This window comes from Pseudophryne corroboree, chromosome 7 (genome assembly GCF_028390025.1).
Source record: "Pseudophryne corroboree isolate aPseCor3 chromosome 7, aPseCor3.hap2, whole genome shotgun sequence".
Lineage (NCBI taxonomy): Eukaryota > Metazoa > Chordata > Amphibia > Anura > Myobatrachidae > Pseudophryne > Pseudophryne corroboree.
In genome coordinates, this window is record NC_086450.1 from 487,235,569 (window position 1) to 487,249,578 (window position 14,010).

The following is a 14,010-nucleotide window of genomic DNA, read 5'->3' on the forward strand; positions in this document are numbered from 1 at the left end:
AGCATGCTGGGTTGGGTTTTATTGGTAGACAGTTATCCTGTTGACATGAGAAAGCCGACATAGCCAAACTGTCAACAGCATTCTCAGCATATCTATATACTGTAATTAAAATGTCAACATGATGAACTGTCGACAAAAAATCCCTAGTGATCTAGCGGTGTCTTACCTGCTCGCAGCTGCAGAGTCTCCAGTGTCTTCTTTAGTGTCCCAATAGTAACCTGAAGATGAGTTCAGGTGGCGTGTCTCTGCGGCGGCATTCCAGTGAGTACTAAAACTCTTATCCCTAATCCTCCCCCTAGGGGGTAATTCCAAATTGATTGCAGCAGGAAATGTTTTAGCAGTTGGACAAAACCATGTGCACTGCAGGGGGGGCAGATATAACATGTGCAGAGAGAGTTAGATTTGGGTGGGTTATTTTATTTCTGTGCAGGGTAAATACTGGCTGCTTTATTTTTACACTGCAAATTAGATTGCAGATTGAACACACCACACCCAAATCTAACTATCTCTGCACATGTTACATCTGCCTCCCCTGCAGTGCACATGGTTTTGCCCAATTGCTAACAGAATTCCTGCTGCGATCAACTTGGAATTACCCCCCTAGTTCCTAACCCTAACCTCCCCCCACACATCCCGGAGCCTAATCCAACCTTCCCGGTAACACCTAACCCTAATGGTTGACATTATCAACAGGTCGGCATATCACATGATGGCAGTTCATTTGTTGACACTGTCAACATGTTGACATTTTCAGGATGTTGACGTTGTACCTGTTAATAGTTAGAACCATGCTGACACTGCTGTCAACATTGTGGTGCCGACATTATTATTGTTGACATGGTTACTGTCGGCTTCTGGGCAGATACTGCGGCTGCTGTGTATGTCACTGCCTGCAGGATGAACTGTGAGTTACTGAATGCTAACGCAGACTGTTTAATACGGAGCGTCTACACACAGACGGCTGACTGTTGTACATATGTGGTCACTATGAACTACTAACGCCAGAATAATGTAAGTATGGACGGGTAATTAGTAGAGATGAGCGGGTTCGGTTCCTCTGAATCCGAACCCGCCCGAACTTCAGCTTTTTTTTCACGGGTCCGAGCAGGCTCGGATCCTCCCGCCTTGCTCGGTTAAACCGAGCGCGCCCGAACGTCATCATCCCGCTGTCGGATTCTCGCGAGACTCGGATTCTATATAAGGAGCCGCGCGTCGCCGCCATTTTCACACGTGCTTTGAGATTGATAGGGAGAGGACGTGGCTGGCGTCCTCTCCGTTTAGATTAGATTAGAGAGTCAGAGACACTTGAGTTGATTTACTAATTTGGGGAGCATTAGGAGGAGTACTCAGTACAGTGCAGCAGAGTTTTGCTGATAGTGTGACCACCAGTTTAATTTTAATCGGTTCTCTGCCTGAAAAAAAACGATACACAGTCACATACCCAGAGCCGGCCCTAGCCAATATGATGCCCTAGGCAAGATTTTGGCTGGTGCCCCCTAGCACCACCGCTGGTTCCGCCTCTGACCTAGCACCTCTTTCCCAGCACCATCACCCCTCATCCATAGCAGTCCTTATTTTGAGGTTTGTACCTCCTATATTTTAAATAGGAACAGTTCGCACATTTGGCGCACAGCCCAAAAAGGGGTGTGTTTTTGCTGGCAAGGGGCATGGCCACACAAAAGTAACCCCAATTCCAATTACACCACACAGTACTGCACTTTATTCACATTTGATAATGCGATAGTGTCCAAAATTCATATTACATCCCACAGTAGTATCACTTTACCATATAAACGTTACTCCTCTCAGTAGAGCCCTTATTCACATTACATCACACTGACTTGCTCCTTATTCACATTACACCACACCCTATTGCTCTTTTTTCACATTAGATGACACAGTAGTGCCCTTTCTATACGCAACGCCACATAGTAGAGCACCTTATACACATAATGTCACACAGTAATGCCCCTTACACATATGAGACACATTATTAATGTCCTTATAAACATAATGCGCCTTACATATTATGACAACCTTTATTAATGCTCTTTTACACGTAATGTCCCTTACACATATGCCGCATATTATTAATGCCCTTATACACATAATGACACACATAGTGCCCCCTACACATTTGTGCACATTATTTGTGCCCCTATACACATAATGACACACATACAGTAGTACCCTGTTACACATATGCCGCACATTATTAATGCCCTTATACACATGACACACATAGTGCCCCCTACACATTTGCTGCACATTATTAGTGCCCCTATACACATAATGACACACATACGATAGTACCCTGTTACACATATGCCGCACATTATTAATGCCCTTATACACATAATGACACACATAGTGCACCTTACACATATGTTGCACATTACTAATGAATTTTTACATGACACACATAATGCTCCTTACACATATTCCGAACACTACTGCACAACCAACCCACTCACATGCGCACAGCACTCACACTGCCACTAACACTGTGACCTCTGCCTCTGCTTGAATACAGATGTGTCCTCATAAATCTTGCCTCAATGCTAACGTCGGGCAAATTTTTTAATAAACATGCATCTTATTTGCATTGCTATGCGGCTAGGATGCACAAGCAGCTTCTGCTGGTTAAAATGATATGCAGCATGCCTATATACTGTGTGAGACTGTGGCTGTATCTGCATATGAAATGCTACACACAGAATATAGGCATGCCACATATCATTTTAATCAGCAGAAGCTGCTGATGCCCCTAGGCATATCAAATGCCCTAGGCAATTGCCTAGTTTGCCTATGCCTATGGCCGGCTCTGCACATACCATATCTGTGCTCAGCCTCAGTGTGCTGCATGATAATATGATAATGATATATCATCTATGTATGTATTATATCTGACTGTGCTGAGTGCTCACTGCCAGTGCTGCTCACACAGCTTTATTGTGGGGGAGACTGGGGAGCAGTTATAGCAGGAGTACAGTGCACACTTGCTGTAAGTGTGACCACTGACCACCAGTATATTGTCTGCCTGAAAAAGTTAAACAAACACTCCTGTGGTGTTTTTTTTTTTTATTCTATAAACGCATTCTGCTGACAGTGTCCAGCAGGTCCGTCATTCATTATATTATATAAATATTTACCTGCAGTAGTGTTATATTTTTTTTGTTCATCTCTATCATCTTTATCATCTCTATATTAGCAGACGCAGTACGGTAGTCCACGGCTGTAGCTACCTCTGTGTCGTCAGTGCTCGTCCATAATTGTATACCTACCTGTGGTGGGGTTTTTTTTTTTCTATCTTCTTCATACTAGTAGTTCAGCAGTCTGCTGACAGCGTCCAGCAGGTCCGTCATTATATATTATATAAACCTGCAGTAGTGATATATATATATTTTTTAGATCATTATCTCTATATTAGCAGACGCAGTACGGTAGTCCACGGCTGTGGCTACCTCTGTGTCGTCAGTGCTCGTCCATAATTGTATACCTACCTGTGGTGGGGGTTTTTTTTTCTATCTTCTTCATACTAGTAGTTCAGCAGTCTGCTGACAGTGTCCAGCAGGTCCGTCATTATATATTATATATACCTGCAGTAGTGATATATATATATTTTTTATATCATTATCATCTCTATATTAGCAGACGCAGTACGGTAGTCCACGGCTGTAGCTACCTCTGTGTCGTCAGTCACTCGTCATCCATAAGTATACTAGTATCCATCCATCTCCATTGTTTACCTGAGGTGCCTTTTAGTTGTGCCTATTAAAATATGGAGAACAAAAATGTTGAGGTTCCAAAATTAGGGAAAGATCAAGATCCACTTCCACCTCGTGCTGAAGCTGCTGCCACTAGTCATGGCCGAGACGATGAAATGCCAGCAACGTCGTCTGCCAAGGCCGATGCCCAATGTCATAGTACAGAGCATGTAAAATCCAAAACACAAAATATCAGTAAAAAAAGGACTCAAAAATCTAAAATAAAATCGTCGGAGGAGAAGCGTAAACTTGCCAATATGCCATTTACCACACGGAGTGGCAAGGAACGGCTGAGGCCCTGGCCTATGTTCATGGCTAGTGGTTCAGCTTCTCATGAGGATGGAAGCACTCAGCCTCTCGCTAGAAAAATGAAAAGACTTAAGCTGGCAAAAGCACAGCAAAGAACTGTGCGTTCTTCGAAATCACAAATCCACAAGGAGAGTCCAATTGTGTCGGTTGCGATGCCTGACCTTCCCAACACTGGACGTGAAGAGCATGCGACTTCCACCATTTGCACGCCCCCTGCAAGTGCTGGAAGGAGCACCAGCAGTCCAGTTCCTGATAGTCAGATTGAAGATGTCAGTGTTGAAGTACACCAGGATGAGGAGGATATGGGTGTTGCTGGCGCTGGGGAGGAAATTGACAAGGAGGATTCTGATGGTGAGGTGGTTTGTTTAAGTCAGGCACCCGGGGAGACACCTGTTGTCCGTGGGAGGAATATGGCCATTGACATGCCTGGTGAAAATACCAAAAAAATCAGCTCTTCGGTATGGAAGTATTTCAACAGAAATGCGGACAACAGGTGTCAAGCCGCGTGTTGCCTTTGTCAAGCTGTAATAAGTAGGGGTAAGGACGTTAACCACCTCGGAACATCCTCCCTTATACGTCACCTGCAGCGCATTCATCATAAGTCAGTGATAAGTTCAAAAACTTTGGGCGACAGCGGAAGCAGTCCACTGACCAGTAAATCCCTTCCTCTTGTAACCAAGCTCACGCAAACCACCCCACCAACTCCCTCAGTGTCAATTTCCTCCTTCCCCAGGAATGCCAATAGTCCTGCAGGCCATGTCACTGGCAATTCTGACGAGTCCTCTCCTGCCTGGGATTCCTCCGATGCATCCTTGAGTGTAACGCCTACTGCTGCTGGCGCTGCTGTTGTTGCTGCTGGGAGTTGATGGTCATCCCAGAGGGGAAGTCGTAAGACCACTTTTACTACTTCCACCAAGCAATTGACTGTCCAACAGTCCTTTGCGAGGAAGATGAAATATCACAGCAGTCATCCTGCTGCAAAGCGGATAACTGAGGCCTTGGCATCCTGGGCGGTGAGAAACGTGGTTCCGGTATCCATCATTACTGCAGAGCCAACTAGAGACTTGTTGGAGGTACTGTGTCCCCGGTACCAAATACCATCTAGGTTCCATTTCTCTAGGCAGGCGATACCGAAAATGTACACAGACCTCAGAAAAAGACTCACCAGTGTCCTAAAAAATGCAGTTGTACCCAATGTCCACTTAACCACGGACATGTGGACAAGTGGAGCAGGGCAGGCTCAGGACTATATGACTGTGACAGCCCACTGGGTAGATGTATGGACTCCCGCCGCAAGAACAGCAGCGGCGGCACCAGTAGCAGCATCTCGCAAACGCCAACTCTTTCCTAGGCAGGCTACGCTTTGTATCACCGCTTTCCAGAATACGCACACAGCTAAAAACCTCTGACGGCAACTGAGGAAGATCATCGCAGAATGGCTTACCCCAATTGGACTCTCCTGTGGATTTGTGGCATCGGACAACACCAGCAATATTGTGTGTGCATTAAATCTGGGCAAATTCCAGCACGTCCCATGTTTTGCACATACCTTGAATTTGGTGGTGCAGAATTATTTAAAAAACGAGAGGGGCGTGCAAGAGATGCTGTCGGTGGCCAGAAGAATTGCGGGACACTTTCGGCGTACAGGCACCACGTACAGAAGACTGGAGCACCACCAAAAACGCCTGAACCTGCCCTGCCATCATCTGAAGCAAGAAGTGGTAACGAGGTGGAATTCAACCCTCTATATGCTTCAGAGGTTGGAGGAGCAGCAAAAGGCCATTCAAGCCTATACAACTGAGCACGATATAGGAGGTGGAATGCACCTGTCTCAAGCGCAGTGGAGAATGATTTCAACGTTGTGCAAGGTTCTGCAACCTTTTGAACTTGCCACACGTGAAGTCAGTTCAGACACTGCCAGCCTGAGTCAGGTCATTCCCCTCATCAGGCTTTTGCCGAAGAAGCTGGAGACATTGAAGGAGGAGCTAACACAGAGCGATTCCGCTAGGCATGTGGGACTTGTGGATGGAGCCCTTAATTCGCTTAACAAGGATTCACGGGTGGTCAATCTGTTGAAATCAGAGCACTACATTTTGGCCACCGTGCTCGATCCTAGATTTAAAACCTACCTTGGATCTCTCTTTCCGGCAGACACAAGTCTGCTGGGGTTCAAAGAACTGCTGGTGACAAAATTGTCAAGTCAAGCGGAACGCGACCTGTCAACATCTCCTCCTTCACATTCTCCCGCAACTGGGGGTGCGAGGAAAAAGCTCAGAATTCCGAGCCCACCCGCTGGCGGTGATGCAGGGCAGTCTGGAGCGACTGCTGATGCTGACATCTGGTCCGGACAGAAGGACCTGACAACGATTACGGACATGTCGTCTACTGTCACTGCATATGATTCTCTCCCCATTGAAAGAATGGTGGAGGATTATATGAGTGACCGCATCCAAGTAGGCACGTCAGACAGTCCGTACTTATACTGGCAGGAAAAAGAGGCAATTTGGAGGCCCTTGCACAAACTGGCTTTATTCTACCTAAGTTGCCCTCCCACAAGTGTGTACTCCGAAAGAGTGTTTAGTGCCGCCGCTCACCTTGTCAGCAATCGGCGTACGAGGTTACATCCAGAAAATGTGGAGAAGATGATGTTCATTAAAATGAATTATAATCAATTCCTCCGTGGAGACATTGACCAGCAGCAATTGCCTCCACAAAGTACACAGGGAGCTGAGATGGTGGATTCCAGTGGGGACGAATTGATAATCTGTGAGGAGGGGGATGTACACGGTGATATATCGGAGGATGATGATGAGGTGGACATCTTGCCTCTGTAGAGCCAGTTTGTGCAAGGAGAGATTAATTGCTTCTTTTTTGGTGGGGGTCCAAACCAACCCGTCATTTCAGTCACAGTCGTGTGGCAGACCCTGTCACTGAAATGATGGGTTGGTTAAAGTGTGCATGTCCTGTTTATACAACATAAGGGTGGGTGGGAGGGCCCAAGGACAATTCCATCTTGCACCTCTTTTTTCTTTCATTTTTCTTTGCGTCATGTGCTGTTTGGGGGGTGTTTTTTGGAAGGGCCATCCTGCGTGACACTGCAGTGCCACTCCTAGATGGGCCAGGTGTTTGTGTCGGCCACTAGGGTCGCTTAGCTTACTCACACAGCTACCTCATTGCGCCTCTTTTTTTCTTTGCGTCATGTGCTGTTTGGGGAGTGTTTTTTGGAAGGGCCATCCTGCGTGACACTGCAGTGCCACTCCTAGATGGGCCAGGTGTTTGTGTCGGCCACTTGGGTCACTTAGCTTAGCCATCCAGCGACCTCGGTGCAAATTTTAGGACTAAAAATAATATTGTGAGGTGTGAGGTGTCCAGAATAGACTGAAAATGAGTGGAAATTATGGTTATTGAGGTTAATAATACTTTGGGATCAAAATGACCCCCAAATTCTATGATTTAAGCTGTTTTTTAGGGTTTTTTGAAAAAAACACCCGAATCCAAAACACACCCGAATCCGACAAAAAAAATTCGGTGAGGTTTTGCCAAAACGCGTTCGAACCCAAAACACGGCCGTGGAACCGAACCTAAAACCAAAACACAAAACCCGAAAAATTTCCGGTGCTCATCACTAGTAATAATTACATTTCATTATTGGGGTGATATTCTGGAAAGTGATCAATAATGGGTTAAAGGGTGTGGGACAGCTATTTGGGGGTGCTGTATGGGTGGGACAGGTGTTTTTAACATTGCAAGTGGGACAAAACGGTGTTTTGTAAAAAAAATTAAGGTTGCTTAAAAAATACAAAACAATCAGCTTCCAGGCATGTTTATGCACCCCTAAAAATAACGGTTCCGGTATGAATGGTCGACCATGTTATGGTCGACAGTCATTAGGTCGACCACTATTGGTCGACATTGACATGGTTGACATGGACACATGGCCGACACATCAGAATGGTCGACACATGAAAAGGTCGACATGAGTTTTGAAACTTTTTTTGGTGTCGTTTTTTGCGTAAAGTGACTGGGAACCCCAATTAGTGCTTCGGGCATGGTGCCTTCGCTCTGCTACCGCTTCGCTCGGCACAGATTACCGTTCCAATCGTAGTCCACGTGGATCGTAAAGTATGGAAAAGTTCCCCAAAAGAAAAAAAGTGAAAAAACTCCTGTCGACCTTTTCATGTGGCGACCTTTCATGTGTCGACCATTTTCATGTGTCGACCATGTGTTCATGTTGACCATGTCAATGTCGACCTAATGACTGTCTACCATAACATGGTCGACCATCTGAACGGATACCAAAATAACTACAGTATTTATTTGCATTGCAAAAAAAAAAAAGGTTACTATAATTTTTCAACTGTTCTTAAAACCGGAAAAGTAACCATTTGGACAGTAAAATATATTAATTTTGTTGTCCAATATTAATTTGGCAGTTTTTTATGGTACAGGCTGTTTTATTTTTACATGTACCTTGTTTTTTGAAGAAAAAATATTGCTTTTTTTATTTTTATTGGGTAGCACGACAATTGGGAGAGTGCAATGGCCGCATTCATTTTTGATGCAAAATTAAATTTACCCCTGTATCAGTTCCAGCGTTTCAGTTACATCATTAACTTTCATCAGGGATTCTTAGCATAGACAAAACATTACCTTAAATACCTTCAAAGACAGATTCCTGCAGGTTCCTTTGTGATGCCCACCAGTAATATCAGGGCATCATGTCGGAGCCCATATAGCAGCCATCACTACAACTGTCTGCACAAATCAGCAGACAATACTGCATATGCTGATATACTATAGCTAGTTCCTATGTTCAGGGGTGTAGAGAGCTATGGAGGGCCCAGCCATATGTGGGGTTCAGGGGTGCGGCCTAATCATGGTATGTGTCATCACGCCCCCTTTTGCAAATGATGTGGAAAATAAATCTGTGTCAGCGCCGCTAAGCAGCACTGACACAGATTTGGGGGCGCTATTGGGACCCTCATCCAGGGGAGAATCCACAGGGGGGGTTACCAGTATGGTTGCTCTCCCCACCACATTGCACAGGCAGACGAGGCTGCAGCACCACAACCCAGCCAGCACACAGTAGCAAGTGCTGGCTAGAGAACAATGCTGCTGATGACTGGAGGGAGGGGGGGGGGGAGGGGGAATCAGGAGGTTTGCGGTGGACCTGGGATCCCCCAGAACCTCCACCAGGCAATTAGTACCCGATGCCTCCCACCCTCTCGGTGGCAGTGCCTATGATTACCTCTGACATGGAACTTCTGGGACTCTTCTTGGCATACACTATACACTTATCTGGCAGATAATCTGCCAGATCTGGCTGGTTGGAATACAAATCTGGTAATGGATTGGCACAAATGACAGTCGGCCATTTGCTCCCAAACACTGGGAAATAGACAATATTTGTCCAGACAAATTGGTTAAATCACGGATTTAACCAATTTGTGTGAACGTCAGCTTTTGTCCGTTTCCAGTGTTTGCCAGATAATTGTATAGTGTATACTACAAGCATATGCCTTGTTACAATAGAGCCAAAAGTATCAAGGATTGAACTGTCCACAATGACGTTACAAAATGTAATCATCCTGGTCCTGAAAGGGAGCCAGGTTATTACATATGTGTGAATTACACACCCAGCCGTTATACAGAGAGTGAGAATACCCTCATGTCCGATCTGTTGTACTTATTCTGTGTATGCAGATATCTCTGGACTCCCAGAGAAGGGGGCTGGTTATTTAAGCTACAGGGGAGTGGGTCCAGTTCCTCTGGATATGCCAGAATCTGCATGTTGAGTCTACTTGCAAGTCAGTTTACTGGGATCAATCAGCATTATTATTATTATTATTATAATTATTATTAATGTTTATTTATATAGCACCACAAGGTTTCTGCTGCGCCTAATAAAGTACATAAACAAATAAGCAAAACAAGAAAACTATGACTATAAATTACATAGGCAATCTGGGGTGGGGAATTATTATGGAATTTTTTACCTTTTCCTGACCACTTATGTTATTTATATTATTTACATGTTTGAATCAGTTTACCCTAGACCATCCATAGTGTTAACTATTAATACTGTATTCCATACAGTGTCCAGTGTATAAAAAGTGCAATCTTTAGATTAGTCTCCAGAGTCATTATTAGGTTATTCTACCACTCATGAGCCCACCAAGCAACCTGCTAAGACCCCCAGGGCAGCAGCATGCTGGGTTGGGTTTTATTGGTAGACAGTTATCCTGTTGACATGAGAAAGCCGACATAGCCAAACTGTCAACAGCATTCTCAGCATATCTATATACTGTAATTAAAATGTCAACATGATGAACTGTCGACAAAAAATCCCTAGTGATCTAGCGGTGTCTTACCTGCTCGCAGCTGCAGAGTCTCCAGTGTCTTCTTTAGTGTCCCAATAGTAACCTGAAGATGAGTTCAGGTGGCGTGTCTCTGCGGCGGCATTCCAGTGAGTACTAAAACTCTTATCCCTAATCCTCCCCCTAGGGGGTAATTCCAAATTGATTGCAGCAGGAAATGTTTTAGCAGTTGGACAAAACCATGTGCACTGCAGGGGGGGCAGATATAACATGTGCAGAGAGAGTTAGATTTGGGTGGGTTATTTTATTTCTGTGCAGGGTAAATACTGGCTGCTTTATTTTTACACTGCAATTTAGATTTCATTTTGAACACATCCCACCCAAATCTAACTCTTTCTGCACATGTTACATCTGCCTCCCCTGCAGTGCACATGGTTTTGCCCAATTGCTAATAGAATTCCTGCTGCGATCAACTTGGAATTACCCCCCTAGTTCCTAACCCTAACCTCCCCCCACACATCCCGGAGCCTAATCCAACCTTCCCGGTAACACCTAACCCTAATGGTTGACATTATCAACAGGTCGGCATATCACATGATGGCAGTTCAGTTGTTGACACTGTCAACATGTTGACATTTTCAGGATGTTGACGTTGTACCTGTTAATAGTTAGAACCATGCTGACACTGCTGTCAACATTGTGGTGCCGACATTATTATTGTTGACATGGTTACTGTCGGCTTCTGGGCAGATACTGCGGCTGCTGTGTATGTCACTGCCTGCAGGATGAACTGTGAGTTACTGAATGCTAACGCAGACTGTTTAATACGGAGCGTCTACACACAGACGGCTGACTGTTGTACATATGTGGTCACTATGAACTACTAACGCCAGAATAATGTAAGTATGGACGGGTAATTAGTAGAGATGAGCGGGTTCGGTTCCTCTGAATCCGAACCCGCCCGAACTTCAGCTTTTTTTTCACGGGTCCGAGCAGGCTCGGATCCTCCCGCCTTGCTCGGTTAAACCGAGCGCGCCCGAACGTCATCATCCCGCTGTCGGATTCTCGCGAGACTCGGATTCTATATAAGGAGCCGCGCGTCGCCGCCATTTTCACACGAGCATTGAGATTGATAGGGAGAGGACGTGGCTGGCGTCCTCTCCGTTTAGATTAGATTAGAGAGTCAGAGACACTTGAGTTGATTTACTAATTTGGGGAGCATTAGGAGGAGTACTCAGTACAGTGCAGCAGAGTTTTGCTGATAGTGTGACCACCAGTTTAATTTTAATCGGTTCTCTGCCTGAAAAAAAACGATACACAGTCACATACCCAGAGCCGGCCCTAGCCAATATGATGCCCTAGGCAAGATTTTGGCTGGTGCCCCCTAGCACCACCGCTGGTTCCGCCTCTGACCTTGCACCTCTTTCCCAGCACCATCACCCCTCATCCATAGCAGTCCTTATTTTGAGGTTTGTACCTCCTATATTTTAAATAGGAACAGTTCGCACATTTGGCGCACAGCCCAAAAAGGGGTGTGTTTTTGCTGGCAAGGGGCATGGCCACACAAAAGTAACCCCAATTCCAATTACACCACACAGTACTGCACTTTATTCACATTTGATCATGCGATAGTGTCCAAAATTCATATTACATCCCACAGTAGTATCACTTTACCATATAAACGTTACTCCTCTCAGTAGAGCCCTTATTCACATTACATCACACTGACTTGCTCCTTATTCACATTACACCACACCCTATTGCTCTTTTTTCACATTAGATGACACAGTAGTGCCCTTTCTATACGCAACGCCACATAGTAGAGCACCTTATACACATAATGTCACACAGTAATGCCCCTTACACATATGAGACACATTATTAATGTCCTTATAAACATAATGCGCCTTACATATTATGACAACCTTTATTAATGCTCTTTTACACGTAATGTCCCTTACACATATGCCGCATATTATTAATGCCCTTATACACATAATGACACACATAGTGCCCCCTACACATTTGTGCACATTATTTGTGCCCCTATACACATAATGACACACATACAGTAGTACCCTGTTACACATATGCCGCACATTATTAATGCCCTTATACACATGACACACATAGTGCCCCCTACACATTTGCTGCACATTATTAGTGCCCCTATACACATAATGACACACATACGATAGTACCCTGTTACACATATGCCGCACATTATTAATGCCCTTATACACATAATGACACACATAGTGCACCTTACACATATGTTGCACATTACTAATGAATTTTTACATGACACACATAATGCTCCTTACACATATTCCGAACACTACTGCACAACCAACCCACTCACATGCGCACAGCACTCACACTGCCACTAACACTGTGACCTCTGCCTCTGCTTGAATACAGATGTGTCCTCATAAATCTTGCCTCAATGCTAACGTCGGGCAAATTTTTTAATAAAAATGCATCTTATTTGCATTGCTATGCGGCTAGGATGCACAAGCAGCTTCTGCTGGTTAAAATGATATGCAGCATGCCTATATACTGTGTGAGACTGTGGCTGTATCTGCATATGAAATGCTACACACAGAATATAGGCATGCCACATATCATTTTCATCAGCAGAAGCTGCTGATGCCCCTAGGCATATAAAATGCCCTAGGCAATTGCCTAGTTTGCCTATGCCTATGGCCGGCTCTGCACATACCATATCTGTGCTCAGCCTCAGTGTGCTGCATGATAATATGATAATGATATATCATCTATGTATGTATTATATCTGACTGTGCTGAGTGCTCACTGCCAGTGCTGCTCACACAGCTTTATTGTGGGGGAGACTGGGGAGCAGTTATAGCAGGAGTACAGTGCACACTTGCTGTAAGTGTGACCACTGACCAACAGTATATTGTCTGCCTGAAAAAGTTAAACAAACACTCCTGTGGTGTTTTTTTTTTTTTATTCTATAAACGCATTCTGCTGACAGTGTCCAGCAGGTCCGTCATTCATTATATTATATAAATATTTACCTGCAGTAGTGTTATATTTTTTTTGTTCATCTCTATCATCTTTATCATCTCTATATTAGCAGACACAGTACGTTAGTCCACGGCTGTAGCTACCTCTGTGTCGTCAGTGCTCGTCCATAATTGTATACCTACCTGTGGTGGGGTTTTTTTTTGTTTTTTTTTAATTAATATTTTTATTAAAGAAAAGTCGAGCATGCAGGTACAGAACAGACAAGAGATGACAGCTCCAAGTAGATGCTTAATCATATACAAGTTATCCCCTAGGGGGGTAACCAAATATTACAGAAACAAGGGTAAATTGTAACAATATCCAGTATATGCATGTCACGACCATCATAATTTTTTATGTTTAAACATCAAACAAGCAGAAAAAAAGAAAAAGAAAATAATAATAAAATAATAAGAAAGGTTCTGAGAAGAGAAGAGAGAAAAATAATGGGGGTAAAGAGAGGAAAGGGAGGGGGGGAGGGGGATGGGAAAATGGTGGTTCGTCAGAGAAGCGGTCTAAGTGAATACATAAGATGGGAGGGTAATACTTCCCAGCTACAAATCATACCATCTGTACCCCCAGGGTCT

The 14,010-nt window shown here is 44.5% G+C and overlaps 1 protein-coding gene across 3 annotated transcripts in view; it reads right to left on the minus strand.

Moving 5' to 3' along the window:
* The window catches only part of LOC134945683 (uncharacterized), a 115,484-nt gene that overhangs the window by 51,801 nt on the left and 49,673 nt on the right, over positions 1-14,010 (minus strand). Inside the window, exon 1 of one of the 3 annotated variants that reach the window (XM_063935125.1) lies at positions 167-256. The exons of the other annotated variants lie outside the window; for them this stretch is intronic. The gene's annotated coding sequence lies outside the window, so the exon portion shown is untranslated. Of the gene's footprint in view, positions 1-166; positions 257-14,010 lie in introns of those variants that run through there. 3 annotated transcript variants of the gene reach the window in all.